The sequence below is a fragment of the Hyla sarda genome, chromosome 11 (assembly GCF_029499605.1).
Source record: "Hyla sarda isolate aHylSar1 chromosome 11, aHylSar1.hap1, whole genome shotgun sequence".
Classification (NCBI taxonomy): Eukaryota; Metazoa; Chordata; class Amphibia; order Anura; family Hylidae; genus Hyla; species Hyla sarda.
This window is the reverse complement of record NC_079199.1, coordinates 87,438,897-87,451,244: the sequence shown is the minus strand read 5'-3', so window position 1 is coordinate 87,451,244 and position 12,348 is coordinate 87,438,897. Positions and strand designations below refer to the sequence as shown.

The 12,348-nt window shown below is 40.3% G+C and overlaps 1 long non-coding RNA gene across 1 annotated transcript in view; it reads right to left on the bottom strand.

The window, feature by feature from the left end:
* Positions 1 to 279: 279 nt before the first annotated feature.
* LOC130295625 (uncharacterized) overlaps positions 280 to 12,348 on the bottom strand; it is a 29,142-nt gene continuing 17,073 nt past the window's right edge. Inside the window, exon 3 of the long non-coding RNA XR_008848937.1 lies at positions 280 to 940. This is a non-coding gene — a long non-coding RNA (uncharacterized LOC130295625). The remainder of the gene's footprint in view (positions 941 to 12,348) is intronic.

The following is a 12,348-nucleotide window of genomic DNA, read 5'->3' as shown; positions in this document are numbered from 1 at the left end:
CTTTGTGTGAAACGGTTATTTTCTGTTGGAGTTCCCTCTCTCCAACTACAAGTCCTATGACTCCTTGGTTGCAAGTGTGAGGTCACTTTTCTCCCTCCCACACATCAGCAACCCCACCTATTAAAGCACACCTGAGCTGCCTTCTGTGCTGTGCTGAGAACAATAGACCAGTGTTTTTTTTTTAACCAGGGTGCCTCCAGCTGTTGCAAAACTGCAATTCCCTGCAGATTGATCTCCCTCCCACCCAGCAGTCGCTCCACCCATTGAAGAAGACAGGCTCCCTCTGAACATCTGACCAGTGATGTAACGTTTCAGCCAGCACTGCAACCTGGGAAAACCTGAGACTTTAAAAAATAAACATTGGAGCAAAGATTACATAAGAATTGCGAGACCACCATCAAACACAGGTACAGACACTATATTATGAGCTACACTAACTTTACAGCCCCTGTAGCATAGTCAAATAAAACAAGATCCTGGAATACCCTTTAATGGTATTATGGCCAAAAATGCACTGTTAAATATCACATTTTTGATGGAGTTTTCATCATGTTTTGGTGGTGTGGCTTTCAAAGCCATAACTATTTATAGGCTCACATGTGCCTTAGGAAACATTCACACTGCCATATTTTTGTTCCGTGCTACATTTATAATTCATAAAATGTATTGAACTAAAGAAATAGGATTATTTTTCATTGGAAAATTACAAATATTCATAGACATCAATGTTTGCTTAATGATTTCAATAGGCATTTTTCATTATTTTTAGGAAATGTGAGATACCTCTTGGTGGCTTGGTTGTTAGCACTCCTGCTTTGCAGTACTGGGGTCCCGGGTCAGAATCCATCCAAGAAGAACATTTATATGGAGTTTGTACCTTCTTCCAATGTTTGAATGGTTATCTCTCCATGAACGTTGGTTTCCTCTTTCCTTTATGCATCTGAGATAGGAAAATTAGATTGGGAGCCCATTGGAATCAGGTACTAATGTGAATGGTGCTGTATAGGTCATCTTAAAAGATATGAAACACAAAGCGCTTCAGGCATGCCTGATGAAATGTTTTTTAAATACCCAGAAACGCGTTGCATGAATAAAAACTACAATTCTTCTTACCACTGTACGCTGTGCCTCTGTACACCGGTCTCCCAGCAGCGCGATCCAAGCTTCCATCTTCCTGAACCTCCTGATTATCTTAAAAGATAAACATTGGCCTGGGTTGTTTTGGGCCATTTGGGTTGTTTGGACCCAATTTGGGGCATTGTACCACAAACTGTGTCAGCGGCAGAATTTTTGGCACTATGGGCCAAAATAAACCTACAAACCCAAAAGGGGGCATGGTCTACCCTGAAAGGGGCATTTTCTTTTTACAACCGACCTATATACTTATTCACAATCTTGTAAATAAATACCTGGAAATTCTCACCAAGAAAAAGCTGATCAGAACTTTCCCGACCTGTGTGTAAAGAGGAATCATAGACGTCTGAAACAACATTCCACACTAGTAAAAACCCAACAGGGCCATTAAGTGCAACACTGAATTGTGGAGACAACTAAAATAAGTATCAGGTTATAAATACAAGTGGGGCATGGGATATAGGAAGAAATGATTAGAAAGAGACGTAGGAGTGACTCAAGGTAAAAGTGTCCCAGAATGTCCAGGTCTTAAATGTGTCCTGAGTGAACTAACAGATCGCCAGAACTAATAGTGGAGGGTTAAGGTGCCCAGTTTCACAATTTAGGAGGAAGGATAGTTATAAACCATATTGGCTTCTCAAAAAAACTGGGTGGTTCACAAGTGGTCAAACAATACTAAATGGTATTACAAAAATGTTCTTCTTTGTCAATATTTGCATAGTTTTTTTTGTTTTCCTTTTGTTACTAACATACTAAAACATACCAGACTGTATTTGGAATTTTATGGTACTTATTCTATTCTATTTATTGCTCTATTCATTTTATCATTAGTTTTTTTTATATATATTTTTATGGGTTTTCATTGTACTTTAGTTTATCGTTTTTTTTATTACTTTTTTATTTTAAAAAAATTTCAATCAGACAAAACATTTTACATATCTCTGACTACGTCACATTTTTATTTTTTTTACAAAATTTTTGTAATTTTTGTAATACGTTCATGTTAAGAGGTAACATGGATCATGGTGGAAGATGGATCAACGTGTGCTCACTTAACTAGAACTATGCCAAAAAGAGCAGCAAAGTGCACAGTGCGCAGCTAGGAAAGCCAGCATCATAGGGTTAAATAGGTTATTCTGCAGGGCATTGATTGGGATGTGACAGATGACCTATGTAAAGCCACAAAGGTGAAAGGTCAACAGTCCCTTCTGCCACTGGGATAATGACAGAAGAGGAGTCAGCTTGTTTGAATGAAGGAAGATTCACCATGACACATATAGTGACCTCTATATACAGGCAAGGTCCAACTGTCCACTGCTTTGCTACCTATCCCTGTCAGGTGTCAGATAGTGGACATCTTGCCCACCCTAGGGGCTTCAGAAAAGCACCATCTGCACCTCAGTATTTACCTCTCGGTAAAACAGTGATCCCCATCACCTATCAAATTCTAACCATACGAATGACCTTGGAGAAGGTCAAAAGAAAAAAAAGAAATTTTGCAAAGTAATATGGACAATTTTGAGTTGACTTTTTATTTTACTATAAGTATTATATTACACTTTTATGATTGTCACACAATTATTATAATACATCTGTTTTGCAGTGTTTTTATATCAGCTATTTTCATAGTACATAATGTACATTTCATAGTATATAATGCTTTTGTTGATGTAGCAATGAAGAGTTCTTTAAAATGATATATAACACAAATACCTTTAAAAAAAAAAACAATAATAGCAGAATATGAAACATCACAAAGGCATAAGACATTAGATGATTATATTCGGCAGGAAAGTTTACTCTTATATAGTGCTTAAATCTACTATACGGTAGTTTATTCTTTCTTACATAAAATAACATCATAAATGTAAATTTCTAAAGCAAAAAAAAAAGCGTTAAATACTGTTGCCTGGTTACAATTTTGTTACCGTGTTACATTTCTAGCATTCAGTGTTTTTTTTAAATTTGTATTCATTATTTTTATTTAAACAATTTAAAGTAATTCGAAAAAATATTTAGCAAAGGTTTTAGTTAAAGTTAAAAGTACATGCTAAAAGAATATGTGCTTTAGTTAATCTAGTCATAAAGTCCTGTTTTGGAGAAAAGATTTATTTTTAAGCTATGTTTATTGTATTTCTTCAATTTATTATTCATGTTAATTTCAGGTCTTCGTAAATGATTCATATATATATATATATATATATATATATATATATAGACATATCATATTTACCATTCTTTATTATATATTATGATGCTATCAAATTGGTGTATTTGATAGCATCATAATATATAATAAAGATAAGTATATTGGTGTTTGCTTTTTCTTATATTATTGGAGTATAATTACAGATAAATGACTTTCCATAGAAACATTTTTAACAGTAATTTATAGAAAATAAGCTTTTTTTCCTTAAAGCTCAAATATAACATGTTAAGGCCTATATAAATATCCTATTTAATATCGATAATCATGTTTAAGTGCCTTTCTTCATTAGAGTTCAGAATATCAAAGTCTTCACCAAGTTTGGTACGAATTCGTACTGAATTTGCTGCCCGGCAACAATAGCAGAAAGGAATGCCAAGGTGGGTCAATAGGTCAGTGCACCAGAATAAAGCCGCGTGGTCGTGATGACTGGACAGACGCGTGCTGTGCATTTGTACGCCCGCCATGGTGTTAGGCTCATTTATGTACCTTGCAGCTGCCTTCACCACAAATGTTCTTTTTTTTTTTTTTTCTTTATCAAAAACACTGTGATCTCAAAATGTGACCTTTACGGGTAAAAGTGTGCCGTGTGTCCCTTTCTCTAAATGGGATAGTCACTTGGGGAACAAGGAAGTTTTAAAAAGGGCCTGATTACATTTCTGGGCCATCTGGGAATTAAAAAAAAAAAAAAGGAAAAAGGAAAAAAAAAAAGGAAAGAAAGAAAAAACTGTTCTTTTACATGACTGAGGAAATGAAGTTGATGCGACATAATAAAAATAAAATAAAAAAATAGACAACATAATAAAAAAAAAAACTTTATTTAAAAAGTGTTTTGTATTTTTGAAACATCTTTTCTTCAGATTAATATTTTAATGCTTAAAAATAATGTCTTAAGTTAAGTAAATCATATAAGCAAAGTAAAGCATGAAAATGAGGGAGTTTAGTTAATAAGGTATTACATATTTATATATATTTTTTCTATTTGTGTATGGTTACTTTTTTATTACATTTTGCATTTGTTTTTTTTGTTTTTTTTTTTCAATTTTATATGTACAGTTTTTCTTATTACAGTTCAATTTATTTTTCGGTTTATATATTTATTTTCTTATCTATTTAGCATGAATTATTCAGTTTAACAGATTTTTTTATATTTATTTTTTGTGAAATTATTATTTTTATACTGTGTGTGTATCTTATTAAGGGAAATAAAAAACAAAGTACGACATTTCTATTTTTTTTTATTCCCTTGAGTTGTAGGTAATTCTGATAAAACGTAAAGTTGCTAAAATATACATTCCAGTTACTCCAATATTCTGCCTCTCATATAAATATTGCGGGAGTCACTGTATAAGCGAGTGCTTTGTTTCACAAGGCAAGACCGAGGAGGAGAAGGGGAGAGGAGCTGTGGTGGGAAACGATGTCTGCTATTGATTTCGGCCTACGGTTAGAAGAAAAATGTGCAACATGCAGCATAACTTGGGCCGGCCAAGATCTCGGGCCTCAATATATCTATTTGCTGATCAATAGGCCAATACATCAGATGTTGCCATGGAAACTATGAGAGAATTCATCCAGGCCCTTAACCTCTTCATGTATATACACATGGCATGATATCTCGCCAGCCCCACACAAATAATAAGTATATGCACAAAATGACAAAGGGGAAAACCTCAAAATTGAATATAAGAAAAAGGGTACGAGAAGAATATATTTTCTGCATATATATGAGGGGAAATGTTTTAGCTCCTGAGTACAGATGAGCTTATATTAAAATATTGGAATTTTTCCCACTAGAGATTCCTTCAATGAGTGTATAAATCTAATTACTTTTTCATAAATTTTTTTGAAGACATTATGCCCGGCATTTATCATTGTGTTAACCCTTTTTTTTTCGTCTATATTTGGCGCTATTTTGCCGCAAGTGTCCTTTTTATGCACCTTTTGGTTTTACATATTTCTACTGATTTTGGCAATACACATGATATGGATGGGTTTTATGAACTGCATCTCTTTGTGAAAAGGCGCAAAAAAGGCACAAAACCACCGAAAAGTCTCTAAACTACACCAGCCCAGACTTAGCTTAGCTTTTTGGTGTATGTGAAAAGTGAAATTTCAGAAAATGTGACCAGCACAAAATTGATCAAATACTCTGCAACCATATAATAAATTTGGTGCTTCTGCACATTACCAGCACACACCTACACCTTGTCCCTCTACACCCCCTGCACTCTTAGGGGTGTAGAGGGACCAGGTGTAGGTGTAAAGGTCCCCCCCCCCCCGCCCAAGAAAAATGACCTTTATGTGGTCCCAGAGTGTCAAAGAGGCGTGGCCCAGGGGTTTGCAATGCCTCTACCTTGTGACATTACACTTAATCCCTGTTTGATTGACACACAGGGCTCTCCTGTCAGTGTGAAGATCCCCATGTGCAGTGAAAGGTGGTTGTTGCACACGTACGGGAAGTCTTTGAGCCGATTCCTAACCTGCCAGACTCACTGCGCATGCGCTGCAATCACCATTCACGGTGCATGCTTGGGATTTCGATGCGGGCAGCCGTTGGCAGGTGGATCCCTGTGTGTCAAACAAACAAGAAGCAGGCGTGGTGTCACATGGGGGAGGTATTGTAACCAAAAGGGGTACATTTTTGAAAAAGCTTTTATGTTATTTTTTTAAAATAATAGTCTAAACAAGATTAATAAAACATTATTAAAAGTCTAAACAATATTAATAAACAAGATTAAAAAAGATTAATAAAACATCATTAATCATTTTCAGCACTCACTGGGGGAGATTTATCAAAACCTGTCCAGAGGAAAAGTTGCTGAGTTGCCCATAGCAACCAATCAGATCGCTTCTTTCGTTCTTGAAAAGGCCTCTGAAAAATGAAGGAAGCGATCTGATTGGTTGCTATGGGCAACTCAGCAACTTTTCCTCTGGACAGGTATTGATAAATCTTCTCCATTGTCCAGATGTTATACTGGAGTGTTTGTGGTATAAAATAAAGCCCCTTAAAAACTGCATTTTTGTGGCTGTATGCAAGGGGGATAAGGTCAAGAACGGCCATTAAAGTCATTTTTTTTTTGTGACTTTAAAGGGGTACTCTGCTCCTAGGCATCTTATCCCCTATGCAAAGGATAGGGGATAAGATGTCTAATCATGGGGGTCCCGCCTCTGGGACCTCCGCAATCTCTGTGCAGCACCCGGCGTCATTTAGTATGCTGCCCGTGACGTCATGACCCCCGCCGTCACGCCCCCTCCCGTAGACTTGCATTGAGAGGTGTGTCGTCATGAGGGGGCAGGGCTATGACGTCACGAGCTCCCGGCGCCGGCCCCAGCGTTCGGAACAGTTTATTCCAAACGCTGAGCAGCAGCGTACCCCTTTTAAGAATGAGCCTAAAAAAAAAAAAAAAAGTTAATTAAAAAGCAGTAATTAACACATGGCCAGGTAATATTGGATAATGTGGATAATCCTGATAGGGAGTCCCACTGTATCCAGCTTGAGGCTGATAACGTATATAAGTGTGTGCTGCATTGTGTTAAGTAGATCAGACCTGATGAAGAAAGGAGCGTGACGGCCGTCGGGGCCGCTGGGGAAAATAGCGGAAGAAAAATACAGCTTGCGCCATCTTTTTCTCCTGCTACTCCCGTTGAAAAACAGCGGGGCCCCACGGACTCCATTGATTATAATGGGGTCCATCGGGAGCTGTTGTTGCCCGTTGCGCCCCTTAAAAATGACAGCCGGCAAACTAAAAGAAAAAAAAAAGAGAGTTTGATGGCTGTTGTTGAAGGGGCGCAACGGCAGTGTGAAAGAAGCCTTATTTGCACTCTAAATCGCATCGGAATACTTTCTTTCAGTGAAGCCATATCAGCTGGATACAGTGGGACTCCCTGCCAGGATTATCCCTGCATTTCTACATTATCCAATGCATTTAGGAATTCCTCAGCTTTATGTAAATGGAATATTTACATACCCCTCATATTGTCACAATTTTTTTAAGTGTATTTGGGTCCCTAGGCATTTGGACCACTTAAGTAAATACACTGCATATGGAAGGCACTTATCACAAGGAGTGTTGTAATTGACTACGGGGTCATGGGCACCTTCTGGCTATGGGTCAGTAGGCTCTGCCCTAATGCCCAGTGCTCTCTCCATCCCTGGCTGACATTCTTATTAGGGCTTGTACCCACAACAATATTAATGTATGACCCTTAGGAAGTGGTTATGTGTCCAACAATCCCCCCAGCTGACTGTAGACTGCAGGTCTCCTGTACATCTCCGACTCTAAAATGTCTCTCATATAAACTGTCTGCTGACACTGCATCGTGTCTTTCATTTTCATTAACAAGACAATCCATCCTTTTATACCCTCTCAGACTCTTAAAAGGTCAAATAAGTTTATGACCCTTACTGTGGCCTTTAACCTCAATGGTTCAGGTTGATAAATTTGCTATGTTTTTATATAGCCCTTCCTTTTTGTCTTGTATTAATGTAATTAGACCAGTGGTTCTTAACCTGGGTTCGATCAAACACCAGGGGTTCGGTGAGTCAGTACCGGGGATTCGGCGGGGGAGGTCGCAACAGGACAGGCAAACCAAGCAATTGCTTGGGGCCTCCGAGCTGAGCCGGTGTTTGCCCGTCCTGTAGTTACGGGGCAATTCCCCCCATCACTATTAACTCCCTGCGGCCCCGCGTTAAGTTTAAAAACGCAGGGGCCGCCGGGACATAGCGCACGCCGGGACGTCATTGACCGCCCATGGAAACGAAGGCGCCGAGGACCGGAGGCTAGAGAAGGAGGAAGACTTGCGCTGGCCAGCTTGGTAAGTTACCAGCGGCACGTCATCTTCGGTGCTCCGACCACCGGTCCCGATACCAACTGCTATAGCCGGAGCGGTGGTCGGAGCACTGAAGTGGGCAGAACACAGGCATACACTGTATATGGCTGGAGGCTGTATGTCTGTGGGGGAACACTGCCTACATCAGTGGGCTTCAACCTGTGGACCTCCACATGTGCAAAACTACAACTCCCAGTGTACACTGTCTGCCTAATGTATGGGGGAACACTGCCTGCCTAATGTGTGGGGCAACACTGCCTGCCTAACGTGGGTGAACACTGCCTGCCTAACGTGGGGGAACACTGCCTGCCTAATGTGGGGGAACACTGCCTGCCTAATGTGGGGGAACACTGCCTGTCTAATGTGGGGGAACACTGCCATCCTAATGTGGGGGAACACTGCCTGCCTAATGTGGGGGAACACAGCCTGCCTAACGTGGGGGAACACTGCCTGCCTAACGTGGGGGAACACTGTCTGCCTAACGTGGGGGAACACTGTCTGCCTAACGTGGGGGAACACTGCCTGCCTAACGTGGGGGAACACTGCCTGCCTAACGTGGGGGAACACTGCCTGCCTAACGTGGGGGACCACTGCCTGCCTAACGTGGGGGAACACTGCCTGCCTAACGTGGGGGAACACTGCCTGCCTAATGTGGGGGAACACTGCCTGCCTAATGTGGGGGAACACTGCCTGCCTAATGTGGGGGAACACTGCCTGCCTAATGTGGGGGAACACTGCCTGTCTAATGACATGAGAGTGGCACTTGCCAAGGTAAAGCCGCGCATTTCTGAACTGGTCTCTGAAAGACAACAGCAGAAGTCACTGATTTGCAGTAAATAATTATTATGTTTTTGTGTGAAAATCATGTTTTCATGGTTTTGTTCTTTGTTCTTAATGGTTTTGTTCATTTTGTGCACCTATGTATAAATATCTACTTAAATATATACCTCCTATGTTTTGAATTTGAAAAAATCATATTCTATTTTTCCAATTAAGAGGGGTTCGGTGAATGCGCATATGAAGCTGCTGGGGTTCAGTATCTCCAACAAGGTTAAGAACCCCTGAATTAGACTGTAAGCTCCATGTCACGGGCATCTTATATGACTTATTTACTACGACCTGTAATGAACTGATGCAGTTGACCCTGTTGGTCTTTTTTATCTATATAAATTTGAATTCCTTGACACTTTTTTATGTCTTCTGTCAGACAACCTGTGGGCATCTTTAGCAAAGTGGGGTCCTCCACTTTAAACTGGTAGTTGTATTAAAGAGCTGGCCAGGGTCAGTGCCAGGTTTACCAGGGTTCCAGAACAACAGTCACAGTGGGCCTGATACCCACCCCATGCTCAGCCTTAAAAGCAGAGATCTATTTTACTCCTGGCTTTGTCCCAGATTTGCCTGGTGCTGATGCCAGCCTTGGAAGTTTAACCATCTCCTGGGTGCCGTGGTCAGTCGAGCGTAAGCCATGGCTTGGCATTTCCACAAAACAATATCTTGCACCAGAAGACTAAGAAATTAAAGGATGCTTATATTCATAGAAAAGCAATGCATTTCAGTCCTTAAAGAGATACTCCGGTGGAAAACATTTTTATTTTTAAATCAACTGGTGCCAGAAAGTTAAACAGATTTGTAAATTACTTCTATTAAAAAAATCTTTACCCTTCCAGTACTAATCAGCTGCTATATACTACAGAGGAAATTCTTTTCTATTGGAATTTCTTTTTTGTCTTGTCCACAGTGCTCTCTGCTGACACCTGATGCCCATATCAGGAACTGTCCAGAGCAGGAGAAAATCCCCATAGCAAACCTATGCGGCTCTGGACAGTTCCTGACACGGACAGAGGTGTCGGCAGAGAGCACTGTGGACAAGACAAAAAAAGAAATTCAAAAAGAAAAGAATTTCCTCTGTAACATACAGCTGCTAAAAAGTACTGAAAGGATTAAGATTTTTAAATAGAAGTCATTTACAAATCTGTTTCATTTTCTGGCACCAGTTCATTTAAAAAAAAAAAGTTTTCCCCAGAGTACCCCTTTATTCATAGGACCTTCATGAGGACTAAGAATTATGGACCAAATTATGGATAAAATTACTCTTGAATTTCTTAGTCTTCTGTCTTGCCAGGTGACGTCTTATTATCGACTGACCACAGCACCTACTTCCAGTTGTACGTACTGACGTTTGGATTTATAAGAACTTCCAGTTGTTGTCTATCCTGGAGTTTGGACCCATTGCTTCTTCTTATAACTTCATTTTGTGGATTGGAAACCAACCGAGCTTGGTGTAGCATTGTTGCTTGATATTGACGAAGCCCTCAGTACAGGACTATTTATAGCTCAACTCTAAAAGGTTAACATCTCTTTACTATCCTGTGTTCTTATTGGGAACATAGATATTATTTCACTAGGGAGCGCCCCTCATCTATCTTTCAGGATGGTATTCAGTGCCGTTCTTGGCACCAAAGCATTGCCCTACAAGGTTGTTGATACTTTTCCTCCTCTTGGATAAGTCCTTTAATAAGCATAGCCAGTTTCGCCACACCTTGACCAAGCAGGAACATAGTGTTTAAGGGGTATTCCAGGAATGTTTTATATTTGACTATGCTACAGGGGCTGTAAAGTTAGTGTAGTTCATAATATAGTGTCTGTACCTGTGTGTGACGGTTTTCTCACAATTCTTCAGTGATTTTCACGCCAATTTTTACCAGCATACAAAGTGACTGTTGTCTCAGATTTTTTCCCAGGTTGCAATGCGGCCGAGACCTGACATCACTAGTCAGCTGATGACAGGGAGCCTGTCTACTTCAATGGGTGGAGGGATCAATCTGCAACTAATGCAACAGCTGTAAGCACTAGAGATGAGGGAACTTACAGTAAATTTGATTCGTCACAAACTTCTCGGCTCGGCAGTTGATGACTTATCCTGCATAAATTAGTTCAGCTTTAAGGTGCTCCGGTGGGCTGGAAAAGGTGGATACAGTCCTAGGAAAGAGTCTCCTAGGACTGTATCCACCTTTTCCAGCCCACCGGAGCACCTGAAAGCTGAACTAATTTATGCAGGATAAGTCATCAACTGCCGAGCCGAGAAGTTCGGGACCAATCGAATTTACTGTAAGTTCGCTCATCTCTAGTAGGCACCCTGATTGAAAACCATAGGTCTTTTGAATGGATGCAGCTGTGTTTCAATGGGTGGGGTGGCTTATGTGTGGGAGGTAGGAAAATGGAATTCTGGGATTTGTAGGCAAAGAAGAAAATTCAAACAGGAAATACCAGTTCACAAAAAGCTAGCCACAGTGTTATGGTAATCTCATGACATAGCCATTTAGTCCCAAGACAAGCGCAGATCTTTCCTAAGCATGTCCATTACTGTCTGCCAAGTACGTACTAAAATCATCTTATTGTGGAGAACCCCTTTAAGTCTAGCGGGAGTCCCAGATATAGACTACACAAATATATAGTTTGCATTAAGTGGAAATATACTATATTCCACAGGCAGGACATGAGAGGAAATGTTGTACTGTACACATCACCAATGGTACACCAAAGATTTTAGTGGGAAATTTACTAATACTGTTCATCCTACCTAGGTCAAAGCCTAAGGAACCAGCAGCCACTGCAAAACCGTGAGTTACTAAGCTCTGTCTACAAATTCCTAGTGACTACTATTCAACTCAAATCCTATAATTAGTAGCACAGTGGCCTGCTTAAATCTCAAGACTACTAGTCCCAGCAAAGCCTGCGAGGAACCTGCATCCCGGTTACCTCAGGAGAAACTGTATATTTGTAAAGACTGTTTGCTCAGGAAGTTAAGTAAAAGTTCCAGTTATCTCATAAATCCTGCTGTGGACGTTCCATTTATTCCCTGCCGTTTTTGGGCCGGTTGTCGGTAGGGCCTTCTATCCAAAACAAAAACAACCGCATCCTGGCGTCACGACAAATCAAGGGTTAATACCACCAGACCCTGTAACATCATTGCAACACCCCAGTCACCACACACCTACCATATGCCATTTATAATACGGATATCTGGTATGTGACAAAGAAGTCTTCTGGCTCCCTCAGGCTTCGGGGCCCAGGAATGGGTGTTATTTTAGCACTGCTTTTTAGCTACAGATCCTTACAATTGCCCATTTTCCTTCACCAGTTCACCAGTCAGTGGTCTCAAACTGTGACCCTCCAGA